This window comes from Brachyhypopomus gauderio, unplaced genomic scaffold (assembly GCF_052324685.1).
Source record: "Brachyhypopomus gauderio isolate BG-103 unplaced genomic scaffold, BGAUD_0.2 sc111, whole genome shotgun sequence".
Taxonomy (NCBI): domain Eukaryota; kingdom Metazoa; phylum Chordata; class Actinopteri; order Gymnotiformes; family Hypopomidae; genus Brachyhypopomus; species Brachyhypopomus gauderio.
In genome coordinates this window covers 251,071-275,624 of record NW_027506932.1, presented here as the reverse complement: position 1 = coordinate 275,624, position 24,554 = coordinate 251,071, and the positions used below count along the sequence as shown (strand labels likewise).

The window sequence follows — 24,554 nt, the reverse complement described above, 5'->3', positions numbered from 1 at the left end:
ATCGCAACTGCAGACGAGTGAGGGTGAATAAATAATTTGCTGTTAAGCCAGTGTCCACAGAGCATAGATCTAGCACATCTGGCTCTTACATTAGCATGACAAGGCGGGACTGTACTTTCCCTAGCACGTGTGGTATATTACGTTTTCAAGTACAGTCTCCAGGAGTTGAATTGTGTTACTGTCTTTTCAGCCCAAATGCCAACTGATTTGTGCATAAGGGCTTGATACATTCATGTGTGTAGTCAAGACTGAGACTGTGCACTAGGCAAAAGAGCCAAAAAAAGCCAAAATAAACGCCTCAAAAGGCCAAAATAAGAAAGCAAATCTTGAACTAGTAGGCTCGTTGGTCTAGGCGTATGATTTTCGCTTTGGGTGCGAGAGGTCCCGGGTTCAAATCCCGGACGATCCCTTTATATGTTATTTGACTAAAACTATGTACAGTGCTCTACTTTACTGCATTGTTGTGACATCTGCATCTAAGACATGTCAACATTAAAATAGACCATTTCTGAATGGCAAAGCAACTTTTTGGACTACAGCTTCGGTTATTGTTTAGAAGCAAGAGATCCCTGGCCCTTTTTTGGGTTAAATTACCAGCCAAGCCTACATTGACAACAAAAATGTGGATGCTCTGGTAGCTATTACACTAGCGATACCTTTCACTAAGTGAATCGCAACTGCAGACGAGTGAGGGTGAATAAATAATTTGCTGTTAAGCCAGTGTCCACAGAGCATAGATCTAGCACATCTGGCTCTTACATTAGCATGACAAGCCGGGACTGTATTTTCCCTAGCACGTGTGGTATATTACGTTTTCAAGTACAGTCTCCAGGAGTTGAATTGTGTTACTGTCTTTTCAGCCCAAATGCCAACTGATTTGTGCATAAGGGCTTGATACATTCATGTGTGTAGTCAAGACTGAGACTGTGCACTAGGCAAAAGAGCCAAAAAAAGCCAAAATAAACGCCTCAAAAGGCCAAAATAAGAAAGCAAATCTTGAACTAGTAGGCTCGTTGGTCTAGGCGTATGATTCTTGCTTTGGGTGCAAGAGGTCCCGGGTTCAAATCCCGGACGAGCCCTTTATATGTTATTTGACTAAAACTATGTACAGTGCTCTACTTTACTGCATTGTTGTGACATCTGCATCTAAGACATGTCAACATTAAAATAGACCATTTCTGAATGGCAAAGCAACTTTTTGGACTACAGCTTCGGTTATTGTTTAGAAGCAAGAGATCCCTGGCCCTTTTTTGGGTTAAATTGCCAGCCAAGCCTACATTGACAACAAAAATGTGGATGCTCTGGTAGCTATTACACTAGCGATACCTTTCACTAAGTGAATCGCAACTGCAGACGAGTGAGGGTGAATAAATAATTTGCTGTTAAGCCAGTGTCCACAGAGCATAGATCTAGCACATCTGGCTCTTACATTAGCATGACAAGCCGGGACTGTATTTTCCCTAGCACGTGTGGTACATTACGTTTTCAAGTACAGTCTTCAGGAGTTGAATTGTGTTACTGTCTTTTCAGCCCAAATGCCAACTGATTTGTGCATAAAAGCGTGATACATAGATGTGTGTAGTCAAGACTGAGAATGTGCACTAGGCAAAAGAGCCAAAAAAGCCTAAATAAACGCCTCAAAAGGCCAAAATAAGAAATCAAATCTTGAAATAGAAGGCTCGTTGGTCTAGTCGTATGATTCTCGCTTCGGGTGTGAGAGGTCCCGGGTTCAAATCCTGGACGAGCCCTTTTTATGTTATTTGACTAAAATTATGTACAGTGCTCTTCTTTACTGCATTGTTGTGACATCTGCTTCTAAGACATGTCAACGTTTAAACAGACCATTTCTGAATGGCAAAGCAGCTTGTTGGACTACATCTTCGGTTATTCTGTTATTGTTTAGAAGCGAGAGATCCCTGGCCCTTTTTTGGGTTAAATTGCCAGCCAAGCCTACATTGACAACAAAAATGTGGATGCTCTGGTAGCTATTACAATAGCGATACCTGTCACGAAGTGAATCGCAACTGCAGACGAGTGAGGGTGAATAAATAATTTGCTGTTAAGCCAGTGTCCACAGAGCATAGATCTAGCACATCTGGCTCTTACATTAGCATGACAAGCCGGGACTGTACTTTCCCTAGCACGTGTGGTATATTACGTTTTCAAGTACAGTCTCCAGGAGTTGAATTGTGTTACTGTCTTTTCAGCCCAAATGCCAACTGATTTGTGCATAAGGGCTTGATACATTCATGTGTGTAGTCAAGACTGAGACTGTGCACTAGGCAAAAGAGCCAAAAAAAGCCAAAATAAACGCCTCAAAAGGCCAAAATAAGAAAGCAAATCTTGAACTAGTAGGCTCGTTGGTCTAGGCGTATGATTCTTGCTTTGGGTGCGAGAGGTCCCGGGTTCAAATCCCGGACGAGCCCTTTATATGTTATTTGACTAAAACTATGTACAGTGCTCTACTTTACTGCATTGTTGTGACATCTGCATCTAAGACATGTCAACATTAAAATAGACCATTTCTGAATGGCAAAGCAACTTTTTGGACTACAGCTTCGGTTATTGTTTAGAAGCAAGAGATCCCTGGCCCTTTTTTGGGTTAAATTACCAGCCAAGCCTACATTGACAACAAAAATGTGGATGCTCTGGTAGCTATTACACTAGCGATACCTTTCACTAAGTGAATCGCAACTGCAGACGAGTGAGGGTGAATAAATAATTTGCTGTTAAGCCAGTGTCCACAGAGCATAGATCTAGCACATCTGGCTCTTACATTAGCATGACAAGCCGGGACTGTATTTTCCCTAGCACGTGTGGTATATTACGTTTTCAAGTACAGTCTCCAGGAGTTGAATTGTGTTACTGTCTTTTCAGCCCAAATGCCAACTGATTTGTGCATAAGGGCTTGATACATTCATGTGTGTAGTCAAGACTGAGACTGTGCACTAGGCAAAAGAGCCAAAAAAAGCCAAAATAAACGCCTCAAAAGGCCAAAATAAGAAAGCAAATCTTGAACTAGTAGGCTCGTTGGTCTAGGCGTATGATTCTTGCTTTGGGTGCGAGAGGTCCCGGGTTCAAATCCCGGACGAGCCCTTTATATGTTATTTGACTAAAACTATGTACAGTGCTCTACTTTACTGCATTGTTGTGACATCTGCATCTAAGACATGTCAACATTAAAATAGACCATTTCTGAATGGCAAAGCAACTTTTTGGACTACAGCTTCGGTTATTGTTTAGAAGCAAGAGTTCCCTGGCCCTTTTTTGGGTTAAATTGCCAGCCAAGCCTACATTGACAACAAAAATGTGGATGCTCTGGTAGCTATTACACTAGCGATACCTTTCACTAAGTGAATCGCAACTGCAGACGAGTGAGGGTGAATAAATAATTTGCTGTTAAGCCAGTGTCCACAGAGCATAGATCTAGCACATCTGGCTCTTACATTAGCATGACAAGCCGGGACTGTATTTTCCCTAGCACGTGTGGTACATTACGTTTTCAAGTACAGTCTTCAGGAGTTGAATTGTGTTACTGTCTTTTCAGCCCAAATGCCAACTGATTTGTGCATAAAAGCGTGATACATAGATGTGTGTAGTCAAGACTGAGAATGTGCACTAGGCAAAAGAGCCAAAAAAGCCTAAATAAACGCCTCAAAAGGCCAAAATAAGAAATCAAATCTTGAACTAATAGGCTCGTTGGTCTAGTCGTATGATTCTCGCTTCGGGTGTGAGAGGTCCCGGGTTCAAATCCCGGACGAGCCCTTTATATGTTATTTGACTAAAATTATGTACAGTGCTCTTCTTTACTGCATTGTTGTGACATCTGCTTCTAAGACATGTCAACGTTTAAACAGACCGTTTCTGAATGGCAAAGCAGCTTGTTGGACTACATCTTCGGTTATTCTGTTATTGTTTAGAAGCGAGAGATCCCTGGCCCTTTTTTGGGTTAAATTGCCAGCCAAGCCTACATTGACAACAAAAATGTGGATGCTCTGGTAGCTATTACAATAGCGATACCTGTCACGAAGTGAATCGCAACTGCAGACGAGTGAGGGTGAATAAATAATTTGCTGTTAAGCCAGTGTCCACAGAGCATAGATCTAGCACATCTGGCTCTTACATTAGCATGACAAGGCGGGACTGTACTTTCCCTAGCACGTGTGGTATATTACGTTTTCAAGTACAGTCTCCAGGAGTTGAATTGTGTTACTGTCTTTTCAGCCCAAATGCCAACTGATTTGTGCATAAGGGCTTGATACATTCATGTGTGTAGTCAAGACTGAGACTGTGCACTAGGCAAAAGAGCCAAAAAAGCCAAAATAAACGCCTCAAAAGGCCAAAATAAGAAATCAAATCTTGAACTAGTAGGCTCGTTGGTCTAGGCGTATGATTCTCGCTTTGGGTGCGAGAGGTCCCGGGTTCAAATCCCGGACGAGCCCTTTATATGTTATTTGACTAAAACTATGTACAGTGCTCTACTTTACTGCATTGTTGTGACATCTGCATCTAAGACATGTCAACATTAAAATAGACCATTTCTGAATGGCAAAGCAACTTTTTGGACTACAGCTTCGGTTATTGTTTAGAAGCAAGAGATCCCTGGCCCTTTTTTGGGTTAAATTGCCAGCCAAGCCTACATTGACAACAAAAATGTGGATGCTCTGGTAGCTATTACACTAGCGATACCTTTCACTAAGTGAATCGCAACTGCAGACGAGTGAGGGTGAATAAATAATTTGCTGTTAAGCCAGTGTCCACAGAGCATAGATCTAGCACATCTGGCTCTTACATTAGCATGACAAGCCGGGACTGTATTTTCCCTAGCACGTGTGGTATATTACGTTTTCAAGTACAGTCTCCAGGAGTTGAATTGTGTTACTGTCTTTTCAGCCCAAATGCCAACTGATTTGTGCATAAGGGCTTGATACATTCATGTGTGTAGTCAAGACTGAGACTGTGCACTAGGCAAAAGAGCCAAAAAAAGCCAAAATAAACGCCTCAAAAGGCCAAAATAAGAAAGCAAATCTTGAACTAGTAGGCTCGTTGGTCTAGGCGTATGATTCTTGCTTTGGGTGCGAGAGGTCCCGGGTTCAAATCCCGGACGAGCCCTTTATATGTTATTTGACTAAAACTATGTACAGTGCTCTACTTTACTGCATTGTTGTGACATCTGCATCTAAGACATGTCAACATTAAAATAGACCATTTCTGAATGGCAAAGCAACTTTTTGGACTACAGCTTCGGTTATTGTTTAGAAGCAAGAGATCCCTGGCCCTTTTTTGGGTTAAATTGCCAGCCAAGCCTACATTGACAACAAAAATGTGGATGCTCTGGTAGCTATTACAATAGCGATACCTGTCACGAAGTGAATCGCAACTGCAGACGAGTGAGGGTGAATAAATAATTTGCTGTTAAGCCAGTGTCCACAGAGCATAGATCTAGCACATCTGGCTCTTACATTAGCATGACAAGCCGGGACTGTATTTTCCCTAGCACGTGTGGTACATTACGTTTTCAAGTACAGTCTTCAGGAGTTGAATTGTGTTACTGTCTTTTCAGCCCAAATGCCAACTGATTTGTGCATAAAAGCGTGATACATAGATGTGTGTAGTCAAGACTGAGAATGTGCACTAGGCAAAAGAGCCAAAAAAGCCTAAATAAACGCCTCAAAAGGCCAAAATAAGAAATCAAATCTTGAAATAGAAGGCTCGTTGGTCTAATCGTATGATTCTCGCTTCGGGTGTGAGAGGTCCCGGGTTCAAATCCTGGACGAGCCCTTTTTATGTTATTTGACTAAAATTATGTACAGTGCTCTTCTTTACTGCATTGTTGTGACATCTGCTTCTAAGACATGTCAACGTTTAAACAGACCGTTTCTGAATGGCAAAGCAGCTTGTTGGACTACATCTTCGGTTATTCTGTTATTGTTTAGAAGCGAGAGATCCCTGGTCCTTTTTTGGGTTAAATTGCCAGCCAAGCCTACATTGACAACAAAAATGTGGATGCTCTGGTAGCTATTACAATAGCGATACCTGTCACGAAGTGAATCGCAACTGCAGACGAGTGAGGGTGAATAAATAATTTGCTGTTAAGCCAGTGTCCACAGAGCATAGATCTAGCACATCTGGCTCTTACATTAGCATGACAAGGCGGGACTGTACTTTCCCTAGCACGTGTGGTATATTACGTTTTCAAGTACAGTCTCCAGGAGTTGAATTGTGTTACTGTCTTTTCAGCCCAAATGCCAACTGATTTGTGCATAAGGGCTTGATACATTCATGTGTGTAGTCAAGACTGAGACTGTGCACTAGGCAAAAGAGCCAAAAAAAGCCAAAATAAACGCCTCAAAAGGCCAAAATAAGAAAGCAAATCTTGAACTAGTAGGCTCGTTGGTCTAGGCGTATGATTTTCGCTTTGGGTGCGAGAGGTCCCGGGTTCAAATCCCGGACGATCCCTTTATATGTTATTTGACTAAAACTATGTACAGTGCTCTACTTTACTGCATTGTTGTGACATCTGCATCTAAGACATGTCAACATTAAAATAGACCATTTCTGAATGGCAAAGCAACTTTTTGGACTACAGCTTCGGTTATTGTTTAGAAGCAAGAGATCCCTGGCCCTTTTTTGGGTTAAATTACCAGCCAAGCCTACATTGACAACAAAAATGTGGATGCTCTGGTAGCTATTACACTAGCGATACCTTTCACTAAGTGAATCGCAACTGCAGACGAGTGAGGGTGAATAAATAATTTGCTGTTAAGCCAGTGTCCACAGAGCATAGATCTAGCACATCTGGCTCTTACATTAGCATGACAAGCCGGGACTGTATTTTCCCTAGCACGTGTGGTACATTACGTTTTCAAGTACAGTCTTCAGGAGTTGAATTGTGTTACTGTCTTTTCAGCCCAAATGCCAACTGATTTGTGCATAAAAGCGTGATACATAGATGTGTGTAGTCAAGACTGAGAATGTGCACTAGGCAAAAGAGCCAAAAAAGCCAAAATAAACGCCTCAAAAGGCCAAAATAAGAAATCAAATCTTGAAATAGAAGGCTCGTTGGTCTAATCGTATGATTCTCGCTTCGGGTGTGAGAGGTCCCGGGTTCAAATCCTGGACGAGCCCTTTTTATGTTATTTGACTAAAATTATGTACAGTGCTCTTCTTTACTGCATTGTTGTGACATCTGCTTCTAAGACATGTCAACGTTTAAACAGACCGTTTCTGAATGGCAAAGCAGCTTGTTGGACTACATCTTCGGTTATTCTGTTATTGTTTAGAAGCGAGAGATCCCTGGTCCTTTTTTGGGTTAAATTGCCAGCCAAGCCTACATTGACAACAAAAATGTGGATGCTCTGGTAGCTATTACAATAGCGATACCTGTCACGAAGTGAATCGCAACTGCAGACGAGTGAGGGTGAATAAATAATTTGCTGTTAAGCCAGTGTCCACAGAGCATAGATCTAGCACATCTGGCTCTTACATTAGCATGACAAGGCGGGACTGTACTTTCCCTAGCACGTGTGGTATATTACGTTTTCAAGTACAGTCTCCAGGAGTTGAATTGTGTTACTGTCTTTTCAGCCCAAATGCCAACTGATTTGTGCATAAGGGCTTGATACATTCATGTGTGTAGTCAAGACTGAGACTGTGCACTAGGCAAAAGAGCCAAAAAAAGCCAAAATAAACGCCTCAAAAGGCCAAAATAAGAAAGCAAATCTTGAACTAGTAGGCTCGTTGGTCTAGGCGTATGATTTTCGCTTTGGGTGCGAGAGGTCCCGGGTTCAAATCCCGGACGATCCCTTTATATGTTATTTGACTAAAACTATGTACAGTGCTCTACTTTACTGCATTGTTGTGACATCTGCATCTAAGACATGTCAACATTAAAATAGACCATTTCTGAATGGCAAAGCAACTTTTTGGACTACAGCTTCGGTTATTGTTTAGAAGCAAGAGATCCCTGGCCCTTTTTTGGGTTAAATTACCAGCCAAGCCTACATTGACAACAAAAATGTGGATGCTCTGGTAGCTATTACACTAGCGATACCTTTCACTAAGTGAATCGCAACTGCAGACGAGTGAGGGTGAATAAATAATTTGCTGTTAAGCCAGTGTCCACAGAGCATAGATCTAGCACATCTGGCTCTTACATTAGCATGACAAGCCGGGACTGTATTTTCCCTAGCACGTGTGGTATATTACGTTTTCAAGTACAGTCTCCAGGAGTTGAATTGTGTTACTGTCTTTTCAGCCCAAATGCCAACTGATTTGTGCATAAGGGCTTGATACATTCATGTGTGTAGTCAAGACTGAGACTGTGCACTAGGCAAAAGAGCCAAAAAAAGCCAAAATAAACGCCTCAAAAGGCCAAAATAAGAAAGCAAATCTTGAACTAGTAGGCTCGTTGGTCTAGGCGTATGATTCTTGCTTTGGGTGCAAGAGGTCCCGGGTTCAAATCCCGGACGAGCCCTTTATATGTTATTTGACTAAAACTATGTACAGTGCTCTACTTTACTGCATTGTTGTGACATCTGCATCTAAGACATGTCAACATTAAAATAGACCATTTCTGAATGGCAAAGCAACTTTTTGGACTACAGCTTCGGTTATTGTTTAGAAGCAAGAGATCCCTGGCCCTTTTTTGGGTTAAATTGCCAGCCAAGCCTACATTGACAACAAAAATGTGGATGCTCTGGTAGCTATTACACTAGCGATACCTTTCACTAAGTGAATCGCAACTGCAGACGAGTGAGGGTGAATAAATAATTTGCTGTTAAGCCAGTGTCCACAGAGCATAGATCTAGCACATCTGGCTCTTACATTAGCATGACAAGCCGGGACTGTATTTTCCCTAGCACGTGTGGTACATTACGTTTTCAAGTACAGTCTTCAGGAGTTGAATTGTGTTACTGTCTTTTCAGCCCAAATGCCAACTGATTTGTGCATAAAAGCGTGATACATAGATGTGTGTAGTCAAGACTGAGAATGTGCACTAGGCAAAAGAGCCAAAAAAGCCTAAATAAACGCCTCAAAAGGCCAAAATAAGAAATCAAATCTTGAAATAGAAGGCTCGTTGGTCTAGTCGTATGATTCTCGCTTCGGGTGTGAGAGGTCCCGGGTTCAAATCCTGGACGAGCCCTTTTTATGTTATTTGACTAAAATTATGTACAGTGCTCTTCTTTACTGCATTGTTGTGACATCTGCTTCTAAGACATGTCAACGTTTAAACAGACCATTTCTGAATGGCAAAGCAGCTTGTTGGACTACATCTTCGGTTATTCTGTTATTGTTTAGAAGCGAGAGATCCCTGGCCCTTTTTTGGGTTAAATTGCCAGCCAAGCCTACATTGACAACAAAAATGTGGATGCTCTGGTAGCTATTACAATAGCGATACCTGTCACGAAGTGAATCGCAACTGCAGACGAGTGAGGGTGAATAAATAATTTGCTGTTAAGCCAGTGTCCACAGAGCATAGATCTAGCACATCTGGCTCTTACATTAGCATGACAAGCCGGGACTGTACTTTCCCTAGCACGTGTGGTATATTACGTTTTCAAGTACAGTCTCCAGGAGTTGAATTGTGTTACTGTCTTTTCAGCCCAAATGCCAACTGATTTGTGCATAAGGGCTTGATACATTCATGTGTGTAGTCAAGACTGAGACTGTGCACTAGGCAAAAGAGCCAAAAAAAGCCAAAATAAACGCCTCAAAAGGCCAAAATAAGAAAGCAAATCTTGAACTAGTAGGCTCGTTGGTCTAGGCGTATGATTCTTGCTTTGGGTGCGAGAGGTCCCGGGTTCAAATCCCGGACGAGCCCTTTATATGTTATTTGACTAAAACTATGTACAGTGCTCTACTTTACTGCATTGTTGTGACATCTGCATCTAAGACATGTCAACATTAAAATAGACCATTTCTGAATGGCAAAGCAACTTTTTGGACTACAGCTTCGGTTATTGTTTAGAAGCAAGAGATCCCTGGCCCTTTTTTGGGTTAAATTACCAGCCAAGCCTACATTGACAACAAAAATGTGGATGCTCTGGTAGCTATTACACTAGCGATACCTTTCACTAAGTGAATCGCAACTGCAGACGAGTGAGGGTGAATAAATAATTTGCTGTTAAGCCAGTGTCCACAGAGCATAGATCTAGCACATCTGGCTCTTACATTAGCATGACAAGCCGGGACTGTATTTTCCCTAGCACGTGTGGTATATTACGTTTTCAAGTACAGTCTCCAGGAGTTGAATTGTGTTACTGTCTTTTCAGCCCAAATGCCAACTGATTTGTGCATAAGGGCTTGATACATTCATGTGTGTAGTCAAGACTGAGACTGTGCACTAGGCAAAAGAGCCAAAAAAAGCCAAAATAAACGCCTCAAAAGGCCAAAATAAGAAAGCAAATCTTGAACTAGTAGGCTCGTTGGTCTAGGCGTATGATTCTTGCTTTGGGTGCGAGAGGTCCCGGGTTCAAATCCCGGACGAGCCCTTTATATGTTATTTGACTAAAACTATGTACAGTGCTCTACTTTACTGCATTGTTGTGACATCTGCATCTAAGACATGTCAACATTAAAATAGACCATTTCTGAATGGCAAAGCAACTTTTTGGACTACAGCTTCGGTTATTGTTTAGAAGCAAGAGTTCCCTGGCCCTTTTTTGGGTTAAATTGCCAGCCAAGCCTACATTGACAACAAAAATGTGGATGCTCTGGTAGCTATTACACTAGCGATACCTTTCACTAAGTGAATCGCAACTGCAGACGAGTGAGGGTGAATAAATAATTTGCTGTTAAGCCAGTGTCCACAGAGCATAGATCTAGCACATCTGGCTCTTACATTAGCATGACAAGCCGGGACTGTATTTTCCCTAGCACGTGTGGTACATTACGTTTTCAAGTACAGTCTTCAGGAGTTGAATTGTGTTACTGTCTTTTCAGCCCAAATGCCAACTGATTTGTGCATAAAAGCGTGATACATAGATGTGTGTAGTCAAGACTGAGAATGTGCACTAGGCAAAAGAGCCAAAAAAGCCTAAATAAACGCCTCAAAAGGCCAAAATAAGAAATCAAATCTTGAACTAATAGGCTCGTTGGTCTAGTCGTATGATTCTCGCTTCGGGTGTGAGAGGTCCCGGGTTCAAATCCCGGACGAGCCCTTTATATGTTATTTGACTAAAATTATGTACAGTGCTCTTCTTTACTGCATTGTTGTGACATCTGCTTCTAAGACATGTCAACGTTTAAACAGACCGTTTCTGAATGGCAAAGCAGCTTGTTGGACTACATCTTCGGTTATTCTGTTATTGTTTAGAAGCGAGAGATCCCTGGCCCTTTTTTGGGTTAAATTGCCAGCCAAGCCTACATTGACAACAAAAATGTGGATGCTCTGGTAGCTATTACAATAGCGATACCTGTCACGAAGTGAATCGCAACTGCAGACGAGTGAGGGTGAATAAATAATTTGCTGTTAAGCCAGTGTCCACAGAGCATAGATCTAGCACATCTGGCTCTTACATTAGCATGACAAGGCGGGACTGTACTTTCCCTAGCACGTGTGGTATATTACGTTTTCAAGTACAGTCTCCAGGAGTTGAATTGTGTTACTGTCTTTTCAGCCCAAATGCCAACTGATTTGTGCATAAGGGCTTGATACATTCATGTGTGTAGTCAAGACTGAGACTGTGCACTAGGCAAAAGAGCCAAAAAAGCCAAAATAAACGCCTCAAAAGGCCAAAATAAGAAATCAAATCTTGAACTAGTAGGCTCGTTGGTCTAGGCGTATGATTCTCGCTTTGGGTGCGAGAGGTCCCGGGTTCAAATCCCGGACGAGCCCTTTATATGTTATTTGACTAAAACTATGTACAGTGCTCTACTTTACTGCATTGTTGTGACATCTGCATCTAAGACATGTCAACATTAAAATAGACCATTTCTGAATGGCAAAGCAACTTTTTGGACTACAGCTTCGGTTATTGTTTAGAAGCAAGAGATCCCTGGCCCTTTTTTGGGTTAAATTGCCAGCCAAGCCTACATTGACAACAAAAATGTGGATGCTCTGGTAGCTATTACACTAGCGATACCTTTCACTAAGTGAATCGCAACTGCAGACGAGTGAGGGTGAATAAATAATTTGCTGTTAAGCCAGTGTCCACAGAGCATAGATCTAGCACATCTGGCTCTTACATTAGCATGACAAGCCGGGACTGTATTTTCCCTAGCACGTGTGGTATATTACGTTTTCAAGTACAGTCTCCAGGAGTTGAATTGTGTTACTGTCTTTTCAGCCCAAATGCCAACTGATTTGTGCATAAGGGCTTGATACATTCATGTGTGTAGTCAAGACTGAGACTGTGCACTAGGCAAAAGAGCCAAAAAAAGCCAAAATAAACGCCTCAAAAGGCCAAAATAAGAAAGCAAATCTTGAACTAGTAGGCTCGTTGGTCTAGGCGTATGATTCTTGCTTTGGGTGCGAGAGGTCCCGGGTTCAAATCCCGGACGAGCCCTTTATATGTTATTTGACTAAAACTATGTACAGTGCTCTACTTTACTGCATTGTTGTGACATCTGCATCTAAGACATGTCAACATTAAAATAGACCATTTCTGAATGGCAAAGCAACTTTTTGGACTACAGCTTCGGTTATTGTTTAGAAGCAAGAGATCCCTGGCCCTTTTTTGGGTTAAATTGCCAGCCAAGCCTACATTGACAACAAAAATGTGGATGCTCTGGTAGCTATTACAATAGCGATACCTGTCACGAAGTGAATCGCAACTGCAGACGAGTGAGGGTGAATAAATAATTTGCTGTTAAGCCAGTGTCCACAGAGCATAGATCTAGCACATCTGGCTCTTACATTAGCATGACAAGCCGGGACTGTATTTTCCCTAGCACGTGTGGTACATTACGTTTTCAAGTACAGTCTTCAGGAGTTGAATTGTGTTACTGTCTTTTCAGCCCAAATGCCAACTGATTTGTGCATAAAAGCGTGATACATAGATGTGTGTAGTCAAGACTGAGAATGTGCACTAGGCAAAAGAGCCAAAAAAGCCTAAATAAACGCCTCAAAAGGCCAAAATAAGAAATCAAATCTTGAAATAGAAGGCTCGTTGGTCTAATCGTATGATTCTCGCTTCGGGTGTGAGAGGTCCCGGGTTCAAATCCTGGACGAGCCCTTTTTATGTTATTTGACTAAAATTATGTACAGTGCTCTTCTTTACTGCATTGTTGTGACATCTGCTTCTAAGACATGTCAACGTTTAAACAGACCGTTTCTGAATGGCAAAGCAGCTTGTTGGACTACATCTTCGGTTATTCTGTTATTGTTTAGAAGCGAGAGATCCCTGGTCCTTTTTTGGGTTAAATTGCCAGCCAAGCCTACATTGACAACAAAAATGTGGATGCTCTGGTAGCTATTACAATAGCGATACCTGTCACGAAGTGAATCGCAACTGCAGACGAGTGAGGGTGAATAAATAATTTGCTGTTAAGCCAGTGTCCACAGAGCATAGATCTAGCACATCTGGCTCTTACATTAGCATGACAAGGCGGGACTGTACTTTCCCTAGCACGTGTGGTATATTACGTTTTCAAGTACAGTCTCCAGGAGTTGAATTGTGTTACTGTCTTTTCAGCCCAAATGCCAACTGATTTGTGCATAAGGGCTTGATACATTCATGTGTGTAGTCAAGACTGAGACTGTGCACTAGGCAAAAGAGCCAAAAAAAGCCAAAATAAACGCCTCAAAAGGCCAAAATAAGAAAGCAAATCTTGAACTAGAAGGCTCGTTGGTCTAGGCGTATGATTCTTGCTTTGGGTGCGAGAGGTCCCGGGTTCAAATCCCGGACGAGCCCTTTATATGTTATTTGACTAAAACTATGTACAGTGCTCTACTTTACTGCATTGTTGTGACATCTGCATCTAAGACATGTCAACATTAAAATAGACCATTTCTGAATGGCAAAGCAACTTTTTGGACTACAGCTTCGGTTATTGTTTAGAAGCAAGAGATCCCTGGCCCTTTTTTGGGTTAAATTGCCAGCCAAGCCTACATTGACAACAAAAATGTGGATGCTCTGGTAGCTATTACAATAGCGATACCTGTCACGAAGTGAATCGCAACTGCAGACGAGTGAGGGTGAATAAATAATTTGCTGTTAAGCCAGTGTCCACAGAGCATAGATCTAGCACATCTGGCTCTTACATTAGCATGACAAGGCGGGACTGTACTTTCCCTAGCACGTGTGGTATATTACGTTTTCAAGTACAGTCTCCAGGAGTTGAATTGTGTTACTGTCTTTTCAGCCCAAATGCCAACTGATTTGTGCATAAGGGCTTGATACATTCATGTGTGTAGTCAAGACTGAGACTGTGCACTAGGCAAAAGAGCCAAAAAAAGCCAAAATAAACGCCTCAAAAGGCCAAAATAAGAAAGCAAATCTTGAACTAGTAGGCTCGTTGGTCTAGGCGTATGATTCTTGCTTTGGGTGCAAGAGGTCCCGGGTTCAAATCCCGGACGAGCCCTTTATATGTTATTTGACTAAAACTATGTACAGTGCTCTACTTTACTGCATTGTTGTGACATCTGCATCTAAGACATGTCAACATTAAAATAGACCATTTCTGAATGGCAAAGCAACTTTTTGGACTACAGCTTCGGTTATTGTTTAGAAGCAAGAGATCCCTGGCCCTTTTTTGGGTTAAATTGCCAGCCAAGCCTACATTGACAACAAAAATGTGGATGCTCTGGTAGCTATTACAATAGCGATACCTGTCACGAAGTGAATCGCAACTGCAGACGAGTGAGGGTGAATAAATAATTTGCTGTTAAGCCAGTGTCCACAGAGCATAGATCTAGCACATCTGGCTCTTACATTAGCATGACAAGCCGGGACTGTATTTTCCCTAGCACGTGTGGTACATTACGTTTTCAAGTACAGTCTTCAGGAGTTGAATTGTGTTACTGTCTTTTCAGCCCAAATGCCAACTGATTTGTGCATAAAAGCGTGATACATAGATGTGTGTAGTCAAGACTGAGAATGTGCACTAGGCAAAAGAGCCAAAAAAGCCTAAATAAACGCCTCAAAAGGCCAAAATAAGAAATCAAATCTTGAAATAGAAGGCTCGTTGGTCTAGTCGTATGATTCTCGCTTCGGGTGTGAGAGGTCCCGGGTTCAAATCCTGGACGAGCCCTTTTTATGTTATTTGACTAAAATTATGTACAGTGCTCTTCTTTACTGCATTGTTGTGACATCTGCTTCTAAGACATGTCAACGTTTAAACAGACCATTTCTGAATGGCAAAGCAGCTTGTTGGACTACATCTTCGGTTATTCTGTTATTGTTTAGAAGCGAGAGATCCCTGGCCCTTTTTTGGGTTAAATTGCCAGCCAAGCCTACATTGACAACAAAAATGTGGATGCTCTGGTAGCTATTACAATAGCGATACCTTTCACTAAGTGAATCGCAACTGCAGACGAGTGAGGGTGAATAAATAATTTGCTGTTAAGCCAGTGTCCACAGAGCATAGATCTAGCACATCTGGCTCTTACATTAGCATGACAAGCCGGGACTGTATTTTCCCTAGCACGTGTGGTATATTACGTTTTCAAGTACAGTCTCCAGGAGTTGAATTGTGTTACTGTCTTTTCAGCCCAAATGCCAACTGATTTGTGCATAAGGGCTTGATACATTCATGTGTGTAGTCAAGACTGAGACTGTGCACTAGGCAAAAGAGCCAAAAAAAGCCAAAATAAACGCCTCAAAAGGCCAAAATAAGAAAGCAAATCTTGAACTAGTAGGCTCGTTGGTCTAGGCGTATGATTCTTGCTTTGGGTGCAAGAGGTCCCGGGTTCAAATCCCGGACGAGCCCTTTATATGTTATTTGACTAAAACTATGTACAGTGCTCTACTTTACTGCATTGTTGTGACATCTGCATCTAAGACATGTCAACATTAAAATAGACCATTTCTGAATGGCAAAGCAACTTTTTGGACTACAGCTTCGGTTATTGTTTAGAAGCAAGAGATCCCTGGCCCTTTTTTGGGTTAAATTGCCAGCCAAGCCTACATTGACAACAAAAATGTGGATGCTCTGGTAGCTATTACAATAGCGATACCTGTCACGAAGTGAATCGCAACTGCAGACGAGTGAGGGTGAATAAATAATTTGCTGTTAAGCCAGTGTCCACAGAGCATAGATCTAGCACATCTGGCTCTTACATTAGCATGACAAGCCGGGACTGTATTTTCCCTAGCACGTGTGGTACATTACGTTTTCAAGTACAGTCTTCAGGAGTTGAATTGTGTTACTGTCTTTTCAGCCCAAATGCCAACTGATTTGTGCATAAAAGCGTGATACATAGATGTGTGTAGTCAAGACTGAGAATGTGCACTAGGCAAAAGAGCCAAAAAAGCCTAAATAAACGCCTCAAAAGGCCAAAATAAGAAATCAAATCTTGAAATAGAAGGCTCGTTGGTCTAGTCGTATGATTCTCGCTTCGGGTGTGAGAGGTCCCGGGTTCAAATCCTGGACGAGCCCTTTTTATGTTATTTGACTAAAATTATGTACAGTGCTCTTCTTTACTGCATTGTTGTGACATCTGCTTCTAAGACATGTCAACGTTTAAACAGACCATTTCTGAATGGCAAAGCAGCTTGTTGGACTACATCTTCGGTTATTCTGTTATTGTTTAGAAGCGAGAGATCCCTGGCCCTTTTTTGGGTTAAATTGCCAGCCAAGCCTACATTGACAACAAAAATGTGGATGCTCTGGTAGCTATTACAATAGCGATACCTGTCACGAAGTGAATCGCAACTGCAGACGAGTGAGGGTGAATAAATAATTTGCTGTTAAGCCAGTGTCCACAGAGCATAGATCTAGCACATCTGGCTCTTACATTAGCATGACAAGCCGGGACTGTACTTTCCCTAGCACGTGTGGTATATTACGTTTTCAAGTACAGTCTCCAGGAGTTGAATTGTGTTACTGTCTTTTCAGCCCAAATGCCAACTGATTTGTGCATAAGGGCTTGATACATTCATGTGTGTAGTCAAGACTGAGACTGTGCACTAGGCAAAAGAGCCAAAAAAAGCCAAAATAAACGCCTCAAAAGGCCAAAATAAGAAAGCAAATCTTGAACTAGTAGGCTCGTTGGTCTAGGCGTATGATTCTTGCTTTGGGTGCGAGAGGTCCCGGGTTCAAATCCCGGACGAGCCCTTTATATGTTATTTGACTAAAACTATGTACAGTGCTCTACTTTACTGCATTGTTGTGACATCTGCATCTAAGACATGTCAACATTAAAATAGACCATTTCTGAATGGCAAAGCAACTTTTTGGACTACAGCTTCGGTTATTGTTTAGAAGCAAGAGATCCCTGGCCCTTTTTTGGGTTAAATTGCCAGCCAAGCCTACATTGACAACAAAAATGTGGATGCTCTGGTAGCTATTACAATAGCGATACCTGTCACGAAGTGAATCGCAACTGCAGACGAGTGAGGGTGAATAAATAATTTGCTGTTAAGCCAGTGTCCACAGAGCATAGATCTAGCACATCTGGCTCTTACATTAGCATGACAAGCCGGGACTGTATTTTCCCTAGCACGTGTGGTACATTACGTTTTCAAGTACAGTCTTCAGGAGTTGAATTGTGTTACTGTCTTTTCAGCCCAAATGCCAACTGATTTGTGCATAAAAGCGTGATACATAGATGTGTGTAGTCAAGACTGAGAATGTGCACTAGGCAAAAGAGCCAAAAAAGCCTAAATAAACGCCTCAAAAGGCCAAAATAAGAAATCAAATCTTGAAATAGAAGGCTCGTTGGTCTAATCGTATGATTCTCGCTTCGGGTGTGAGAGGTCCCGGGTTCAAATCCTGGACGAGCCCTTTTTATGTTATTTGACTAAAATTATGTACAGTGCTCTTCTTTACTGCATTGTTGTGACATCTGCTTCTAAGACATGTCAACGTTTAAACAGACCGTTTCTGAATGGCAAAGCAGCTTGTTGGACTACATCTTCGGTTATTCTGTTATTGTTTAGAAGCGAGAGATCCCTGGTCCTTTTTTGGGTTAAATTGCCAGCCAAGCCTACATTGACAACAAAAATGTGGATGCTCTGGTAGCTATTACAATAGCGATACCTGTCACGAAGTGAATCGCAACTGCAGACGAGTGAGGGTGAATAAATAATTTGCTGTTAAGCCAGTGTCCACAGAGCATAGATCTAGCACTTCTGGCTCTTACATTAGCATGACAAGGCGGGACTGTACTTTCCCTAGCACGTGTGGTATATTACGTTTTCAAGTACAGTCTCCAGGAGTTGAATTGTGTTACTGTCTTTTCAGCCCAAATGCCAACTGATTTGTGCATAAGGGCTTGATACATTCATGTGTGTAGTCAAGACTGAGACTGTGCACTAGGCAAAAGAGCCAAAAAAAGCCAAAATAAACGCCTCAAAAGGCCAAAATAAGAAAGCAAATCTTGAACTAGTAGGCTCGTTGGTCTAGGCGTATGATTTTCGCTTTGGGTGCGAGAGGTCCCGGGTTCAAATCCCGGACGATCCCTTTATATGTTATTTGACTAAAACTATGTACAGTGCTCTACTTTACTGCATTGTTGTGACATCTGCATCTAAGACATGTCAACATTAAAATAGACCATTTCTGAATGGCAAAGCAACTTTTTGGACTACAGCTTTGGTTATTGTTTAGAAGCAAGAGATCCCTGGCCCTTTTTTGGGTTAAATTACCAGCCAAGCCTACATTGACAACAAAAATGTGGATGCTCTGGTAGCTATTACACTAGCGATACCTTTCACTAAGTGAATCGCAACTGCAGACGAGTGAGGGTGAATAAATAATTTGCTGTTAAGCCAGTGTCCACAGAGCATAGATCTAGCACATCTGGCTCTTACATTAGCATGACAAGCCGGGACTGTATTTTCCCTAGCACGTGTGGTATATTACGTTTTCAAGTACAGTCTCCAGGAGTTGAATTGTGTTACTGTCTTTTCAGCCCAAATGCCAACTGATTTGTGCATAAGGGCTTGATACATTCATGTGTGTAGTCAAGACTGAGACTGTGCACTAGGCAAAAGAGCCAAAAAAAGCCAAAATAAACGCCTCAAAAGGCCAAAATAAGAAAGCAAATCTTGAACTAGTAGGCTCGTTGGTCTAGGCGTATGATTCTTGCTTTGGGTGCGAGAGGTCCCGGGTTCAAATCCCGGACGAGCCCTTTATATGTTATTTGACTAAAACTATGTACAGTGCTCTACTTTACTGCATTGTTGTGACATCTGCATCTAAGACATGTCAACATTAAAATAGACCATTTCTGAATGGCAAAGCAACTTTTTGGACTACAGCTTCGGTTATTGTTTAGAAGCAAGAGATCCCTGGCCCTTTTTTGGGTTAAATTGCCAGCCAAGCCTACATTGACAACAAAAATGTGGATGCTCTGGTAGCTATTACAATAGCGATACCTGTCACGAAGTGAATCGCAACTGCAGACGAGTGAGGGTGAATAAATAATTTGCTGTTAAGCCAGTGTCCACAGAGCATAGATCTAGCACATCTGGCTCTTACATTAGCATGACAAGCCGGGACTGTATTTTCCCTAGCACGTGTGGTACATTACGTTTTCAAGTACAGTCTTCAGGAGTTGAATTGTGTTACTGTCTTTTCAGCCCAAATGCCAACTGATTTGTGCATAAAAGCGTGATACATAGATGTGTGTAGTCAAGACTGAGAATGTGCACTAGGCAAAAGAGCCAAAAAAGCCTAAATAAACGCCTCAAAAGGCCAAAATAAGAAATCAAATCTTGAAATAGAAGGCTCGTTGGTCTAATCGTATGATTCTCGCTTCGGGTGTGAGAGGTCCCGGGTTCAAATCCTGGACGAGCCCTTTTTATGTTATTTGACTAAAATTATGTACAGTGCTCTTCTTTACTGCATTGTTGTGACATCTGCTTCTAAGACATGTCAACGTTTAAACAGACCGTTTCTGAATGGCAAAGCTGCTTGTTGGACTACATCTTCGGTTATTCTGTTATTGTTTAGAAGCGAGAGATCCCTGGTCCTTTTTTGGGTTAAATTGCCAGCCAAGCCTACATTGACAACAAAAATGTGGATGCTCTGGTAGCTATTACAATAGCGATACCTGTCACGAAGTGAATCGCAACTGCAGACGAGTGAGGGTGAATAAATAATTTGCTGTTAAGCCAGTGTCCACAGAGCATAGATCTAGCACATCTGGCTCTTACATTAGCATGACAAGGCGGGACTGTACTTTCCCTAGCACGTGTGGTATATTACGTTTTCAAGTACAGTCTCCAGGAGTTGAATTGTGTTACTGTCTTTTCAGCCCAAATGCCAACTGATTTGTGCATAAGGGCTTGATACATTCATGTGTGTAGTCAAGACTGAGACTGTGCACTAGGCAAAAGAGCCAAAAAAAGCCAAAATAAACGCCTCAAAAGGCCAAAATAAGAAAGCAAATCTTGAACTAGTAGGCTCGTTGGTCTAGGCGTATGATTTTCGCTTTGGGTGCGAGAGGTCCCGGGTTCAAATCCCGGACGATCCCTTTATATGTTATTTGACTAAAACTATGTACAGTGCTCTACTTTACTGCATTGTTGTGACATCTGCATCTAAGACATGTCAACATTAAAATAGACCATTTCTGAATGGCAAAGCAACTTTTTGGACTACAGCTTCGGTTATTGTTTAGAAGCAAGAGATCCCTGGCCCTTTTTTGGGTTAAATTGCCAGCCAAGCCTACATTGACAACAAAAATGTGGATGCTCTGGTAGCTATTACACTAGCGATACCTTTCACTAAGTGAATCGCAACTGCAGACGAGTGAGGGTGAATAAATAATTTGCTGTTAAGCCAGTGTCCACAGAGCATAGATCTAGCACATCTGGCTCTTACATTAGCATGACAAGCCGGGACTGTATTTTCCCTAGCACGTGTGGTATATTACGTTTTCAAGTACAGTCTCCAGGAGTTGAATTGTGTTACTGTCTTTTCAGCCCAAATGCCAACTGATTTGTGCATAAGGGCTTGATACATTCATGTGTGTAGTCAAGACTGAGACTGTGCACTAGGCAAAAGAGCCAAAAAAAGCCAAAATAAACGCCTCAAAAGGCCAAAATAAGAAAGCAAATCTTGAACTAGTAGGCTCGTTGGTCTAGGCGTATGATTCTTGCTTTGGGTGCGAGAGGTCCCGGGTTCAAATCCCGGACGAGCCCTTTATATGTTATTTGACTAAAACTATGTACAGTGCTCTACTTTACTGCATTGTTGTGACATCTGCATCTAAGACATGTCAACATTAAAATAGACCATTTCTGAATGGCAAAGCAACTTTTTGGACTACAGCTTCGGTTATTGTTTAGAAGCAAGAGATCCCTGGCCCTTTTTTGGGTTAAATTGCCAGCCAAGCCTACATTGACAACAAAAATGTGGATGCTCTGGTAGCTATTACAATAGCGATACCTGTCACGAAGTGAATCGCAACTGCAGACGAGTGAGGGTGAATAAATAATTTGCTGTTAAGCCAGTGTCCACAGAGCATAGATCTAGCACATCTGGCTCTTACATTAGCATGACAAGCCGGGACTGTATTTTCCCTAGCACGTGTGGTACATTACGTTTTCAAGTACAGTCTTCAGGAGTTGAATTGTGTTACTGTCTTTTCAGCCCAAATGCCAACTGATTTGTGCATAAAAGCGTGATACATAGATGTGTGTAGTCAAGACTGAGAATGTGCACTAGGCAAAAGAGCCAAAAAAGCCTAAATAAACGCCTCAAAAGGCCAAAATAAGAAATCAAATCTTGAAATAGAAGGCTCGTTGGTCTAATCGTATGATTCTCGCTTCGGGTGTGAGAGGTCCCGGGTTCAAATCCTGGACGAGCCCTTTTTATGTTATTTGACTAAAATTATGTACAGTGCTCTTCTTTACTGCATTGTTGTGACATCTGCTTCTAAGACATGTCAACGTTTAAACAGACCGTTTCTGAATGGCAAAGCAGCTTGTTGGACTACATCTTCGGTTATTCTGTTATTGTTTAGAAGCGAGAGATCCCTGGTCCTTTTTTGGGTTAAATTGCCAGCCAAGCCTACATTGACAACAAAAATGTGGATGCTCTGGTAGCTATTACAATAGCGATACCTGTCACGAAGTGAATCGCAACTGCAGACGAGTGAGGGTGAATAAATAATTTGCTGTTAAGCCAGTGTCCACAGAGCATAGATCTAGCACATCTGGCTCTTACATTAGCATGACAAGGCGGGACTGTACTTTCCCTAGCACGTGTGGTATATTACGTTTTCAAGTACAGTCTCCAGGAGTTGAATTGTGTTACTGTCTTTTCAGCCCAAATGCCAACTGATTTGTGCATAAGGGCTTGATACATTCATGTGTGTAGTCAAGACTGAGACTGTGCACTAGGCAAAAGAGCCAAAAAAAGCCAAAATAAACGCCTCAAAAGGCCAAAATAAGAAAGCAAATCTTGAACTAGTAGGCTCGTTGGTCTAGGCGTATGATTTTCGCTTTGGGTGCGAGAGGTCCCGGGTTCAAATCCCGGACGATCCCTTTATATGTTATTTGACTAAAACTATGTACAGTGCTCTACTTTACTGCATTGTTGTGACATCTGCATCTAAGACATGTCAACATTAAAATAGACCATTTCTGAATGGCAAAGCAACTTTTTGGACTACAGCTTCGGTTATTGTTTAGAAGCAAGAGATCCCTGGCCCTTTTTTGGGTTAAATTGCCAGCCAAGCCTACATTGACAACAAAAATGTGGATGCTCTGGTAGCTATTACACTAGCGATACCTTTCACTAAGTGAATCGCAACTGCAGACGAGTGAGGGTGAATAAATAATTTGCTGTTAAGCCAGTGTCCACAGAGCATAGATCTAGCACATCTGGCTCTTACATTAGCATGACAAGCCGGGACTGTATTTTCCCTAGCACGTGTGGTATATTACGTTTTCAAGTACAGTCTCCAGGAGTTGAATTGTGTTACTGTCTTTTCAGCCCAAATGCCAACTGATTTGTGCATAAGGGCTTGATACATTCATGTGTGTAGTCAAGACTGAGACTGTGCACTAGGCAAAAGAGCCAAAAAAAGCCAAAATAAACGCCTCAAAAGGCCAAAATAAGAAAGCAAATCTTGAACTAGTAGGCTCGTTGGTCTAGGCGTATGATTCTTGCTTTGGGTGCGAGAGGTCCCGGGTTCAAATCCCGGACGAGCCCTTTATATGTTATTTGACTAAAACTATGTACAGTGCTCTACTTTACTGCATTGTTGTGACATCTGCATCTAAGACATGTCAACATTAAAATAGACCATTTCTGAATGGCAAAGCAACTTTTTGGACTACAGCTTCGGTTATTGTTTAGAAGCAAGAGATCCCTGGCCCTTTTTTGGGTTAAATTGCCAGCCAAGCCTACATTGACAACAAAAATGTGGATGCTCTGGTAGCTATTACAATAGCGATACCTGTCACGAAGTGAATCGCAACTGCAGACGAGTGAGGGTGAATAAATAATTTGCTGTTAAGCCAGTGTCCACAGAGCATAGATCTAGCACATCTGGCTCTTACATTAGCATGACAAGCCGGGACTGTATTTTCCCTAGCACGTGTGGTACATTACGTTTTCAAGTACAGTCTTCAGGAGTTGAATTGTGTTACTGTCTTTTCAGCCCAAATGCCAACTGATTTGTGCATAAAAGCGTGATACATAGATGTGTGTAGTCAAGACTGAGAATGTGCACTAGGCAAAAGAGCCAAAAAAGCCTAAATAAACGCCTCAAAAGGCCAAAATAAGAAATCAAATCTTGAAATAGAAGGCTCGTTGGTCTAATCGTATGATTCTCGCTTCGGGTGTGAGAGGTCCCGGGTTCAAATCCTGGACGAGCCCTTTTTATGTTATTTGACTAAAATTATGTACAGTGCTCTTCTTTACTGCATTGTTGTGACATCTGCTTCTAAGACATGTCAACGTTTAAACAGACCGTTTCTGAATGGCAAAGCAGCTTGTTGGACTACATCTTCGGTTATTCTGTTATTGTTTAGAAGCGAGAGATCCCTGGTCCTTTTTTGGGTTAAATTGCCAGCCAAGCCTACATTGACAACAAAAATGTGGATGCTCTGGTAGCTATTACAATAGCGATACCTGTCACGAAGTGAATCGCAACTGCAGACGAGTGAGGGTGAATAAATAATTTGCTGTTAAGCCAGTGTCCACAGAGCATAGATCTAGCACATCTGGCTCTTACATTAGCATGACAAGGCGGGACTGTACTTTCCCTAGCACGTGTGGTATATTACGTTTTCAAGTACAGTCTCCAGGAGTTGAATTGTGTTACTGTCTTTTCAGCCCAAATGCCAACTGATTTGTGCATAAGGGCTTGATACATTCATGTGTGTAGTCAAGACTGAGACTGTGCACTAGGCAAAAGAGCCAAAAAAAGCCAAAATAAACGCCTCAAAAGGCCAAAATAAGAAAGCAAATCTTGAACTAGTAGGCTCGTT

The 24,554-nt window shown here is 41.8% G+C and overlaps 19 non-coding genes across 19 annotated transcripts; all 19 read left to right on the top strand.

Moving 5' to 3' along the window:
• Positions 1-1,007: 1,007 nt before the first annotated feature.
• trnap-ugg (transfer RNA proline (anticodon UGG)) lies at positions 1,008-1,079 on the top strand. The gene has a single exon. It is a non-coding gene; the product is annotated as a tRNA-Pro (tRNA).
• Positions 1,080-2,354: 1,275 nt separating this feature from the next.
• Positions 2,355-2,426, top strand: trnap-ugg (transfer RNA proline (anticodon UGG)). The gene has a single exon. It is a non-coding gene; the product is annotated as a tRNA-Pro (tRNA).
• Positions 2,427-3,024: 598 nt separating this feature from the next.
• On the top strand, positions 3,025-3,096 carry trnap-ugg (transfer RNA proline (anticodon UGG)). The gene has a single exon. It is a non-coding gene; the product is annotated as a tRNA-Pro (tRNA).
• Positions 3,097-3,693: 597 nt separating this feature from the next.
• trnap-cgg (transfer RNA proline (anticodon CGG)) lies at positions 3,694-3,765 on the top strand. Its single transcript has one exon. It is a non-coding gene; the product is annotated as a tRNA-Pro (tRNA).
• A 605-nt stretch (positions 3,766-4,370) lies between these two features.
• On the top strand, positions 4,371-4,442 carry trnap-ugg (transfer RNA proline (anticodon UGG)). Its single transcript has one exon. It is a non-coding gene; the product is annotated as a tRNA-Pro (tRNA).
• Positions 4,443-5,040: 598 nt separating this feature from the next.
• Positions 5,041-5,112, top strand: trnap-ugg (transfer RNA proline (anticodon UGG)). Its single transcript has one exon. It is a non-coding gene; the product is annotated as a tRNA-Pro (tRNA).
• A 3,292-nt stretch (positions 5,113-8,404) lies between these two features.
• trnap-ugg (transfer RNA proline (anticodon UGG)) lies at positions 8,405-8,476 on the top strand. The gene has a single exon. It is a non-coding gene; the product is annotated as a tRNA-Pro (tRNA).
• A 1,275-nt stretch (positions 8,477-9,751) lies between these two features.
• Positions 9,752-9,823, top strand: trnap-ugg (transfer RNA proline (anticodon UGG)). Its single transcript has one exon. It is a non-coding gene; the product is annotated as a tRNA-Pro (tRNA).
• Positions 9,824-10,421: 598 nt separating this feature from the next.
• On the top strand, positions 10,422-10,493 carry trnap-ugg (transfer RNA proline (anticodon UGG)). Its single transcript has one exon. It is a non-coding gene; the product is annotated as a tRNA-Pro (tRNA).
• Positions 10,494-11,090: 597 nt separating this feature from the next.
• trnap-cgg (transfer RNA proline (anticodon CGG)) lies at positions 11,091-11,162 on the top strand. The gene has a single exon. It is a non-coding gene; the product is annotated as a tRNA-Pro (tRNA).
• Positions 11,163-11,767: 605 nt separating this feature from the next.
• trnap-ugg (transfer RNA proline (anticodon UGG)) lies at positions 11,768-11,839 on the top strand. The gene has a single exon. It is a non-coding gene; the product is annotated as a tRNA-Pro (tRNA).
• Positions 11,840-12,437: 598 nt separating this feature from the next.
• Positions 12,438-12,509, top strand: trnap-ugg (transfer RNA proline (anticodon UGG)). Its single transcript has one exon. It is a non-coding gene; the product is annotated as a tRNA-Pro (tRNA).
• Positions 12,510-13,784: 1,275 nt separating this feature from the next.
• Positions 13,785-13,856, top strand: trnap-ugg (transfer RNA proline (anticodon UGG)). The gene has a single exon. It is a non-coding gene; the product is annotated as a tRNA-Pro (tRNA).
• Positions 13,857-14,454: 598 nt separating this feature from the next.
• On the top strand, positions 14,455-14,526 carry trnap-ugg (transfer RNA proline (anticodon UGG)). Its single transcript has one exon. It is a non-coding gene; the product is annotated as a tRNA-Pro (tRNA).
• A 1,275-nt stretch (positions 14,527-15,801) lies between these two features.
• trnap-ugg (transfer RNA proline (anticodon UGG)) lies at positions 15,802-15,873 on the top strand. Its single transcript has one exon. It is a non-coding gene; the product is annotated as a tRNA-Pro (tRNA).
• Positions 15,874-17,148: 1,275 nt separating this feature from the next.
• On the top strand, positions 17,149-17,220 carry trnap-ugg (transfer RNA proline (anticodon UGG)). The gene has a single exon. It is a non-coding gene; the product is annotated as a tRNA-Pro (tRNA).
• Positions 17,221-19,165: 1,945 nt separating this feature from the next.
• trnap-ugg (transfer RNA proline (anticodon UGG)) lies at positions 19,166-19,237 on the top strand. The gene has a single exon. It is a non-coding gene; the product is annotated as a tRNA-Pro (tRNA).
• Positions 19,238-21,182: 1,945 nt separating this feature from the next.
• On the top strand, positions 21,183-21,254 carry trnap-ugg (transfer RNA proline (anticodon UGG)). The gene has a single exon. It is a non-coding gene; the product is annotated as a tRNA-Pro (tRNA).
• Positions 21,255-23,199: 1,945 nt separating this feature from the next.
• On the top strand, positions 23,200-23,271 carry trnap-ugg (transfer RNA proline (anticodon UGG)). Its single transcript has one exon. It is a non-coding gene; the product is annotated as a tRNA-Pro (tRNA).
• Positions 23,272-24,554: the final 1,283 nt, after the last annotated feature.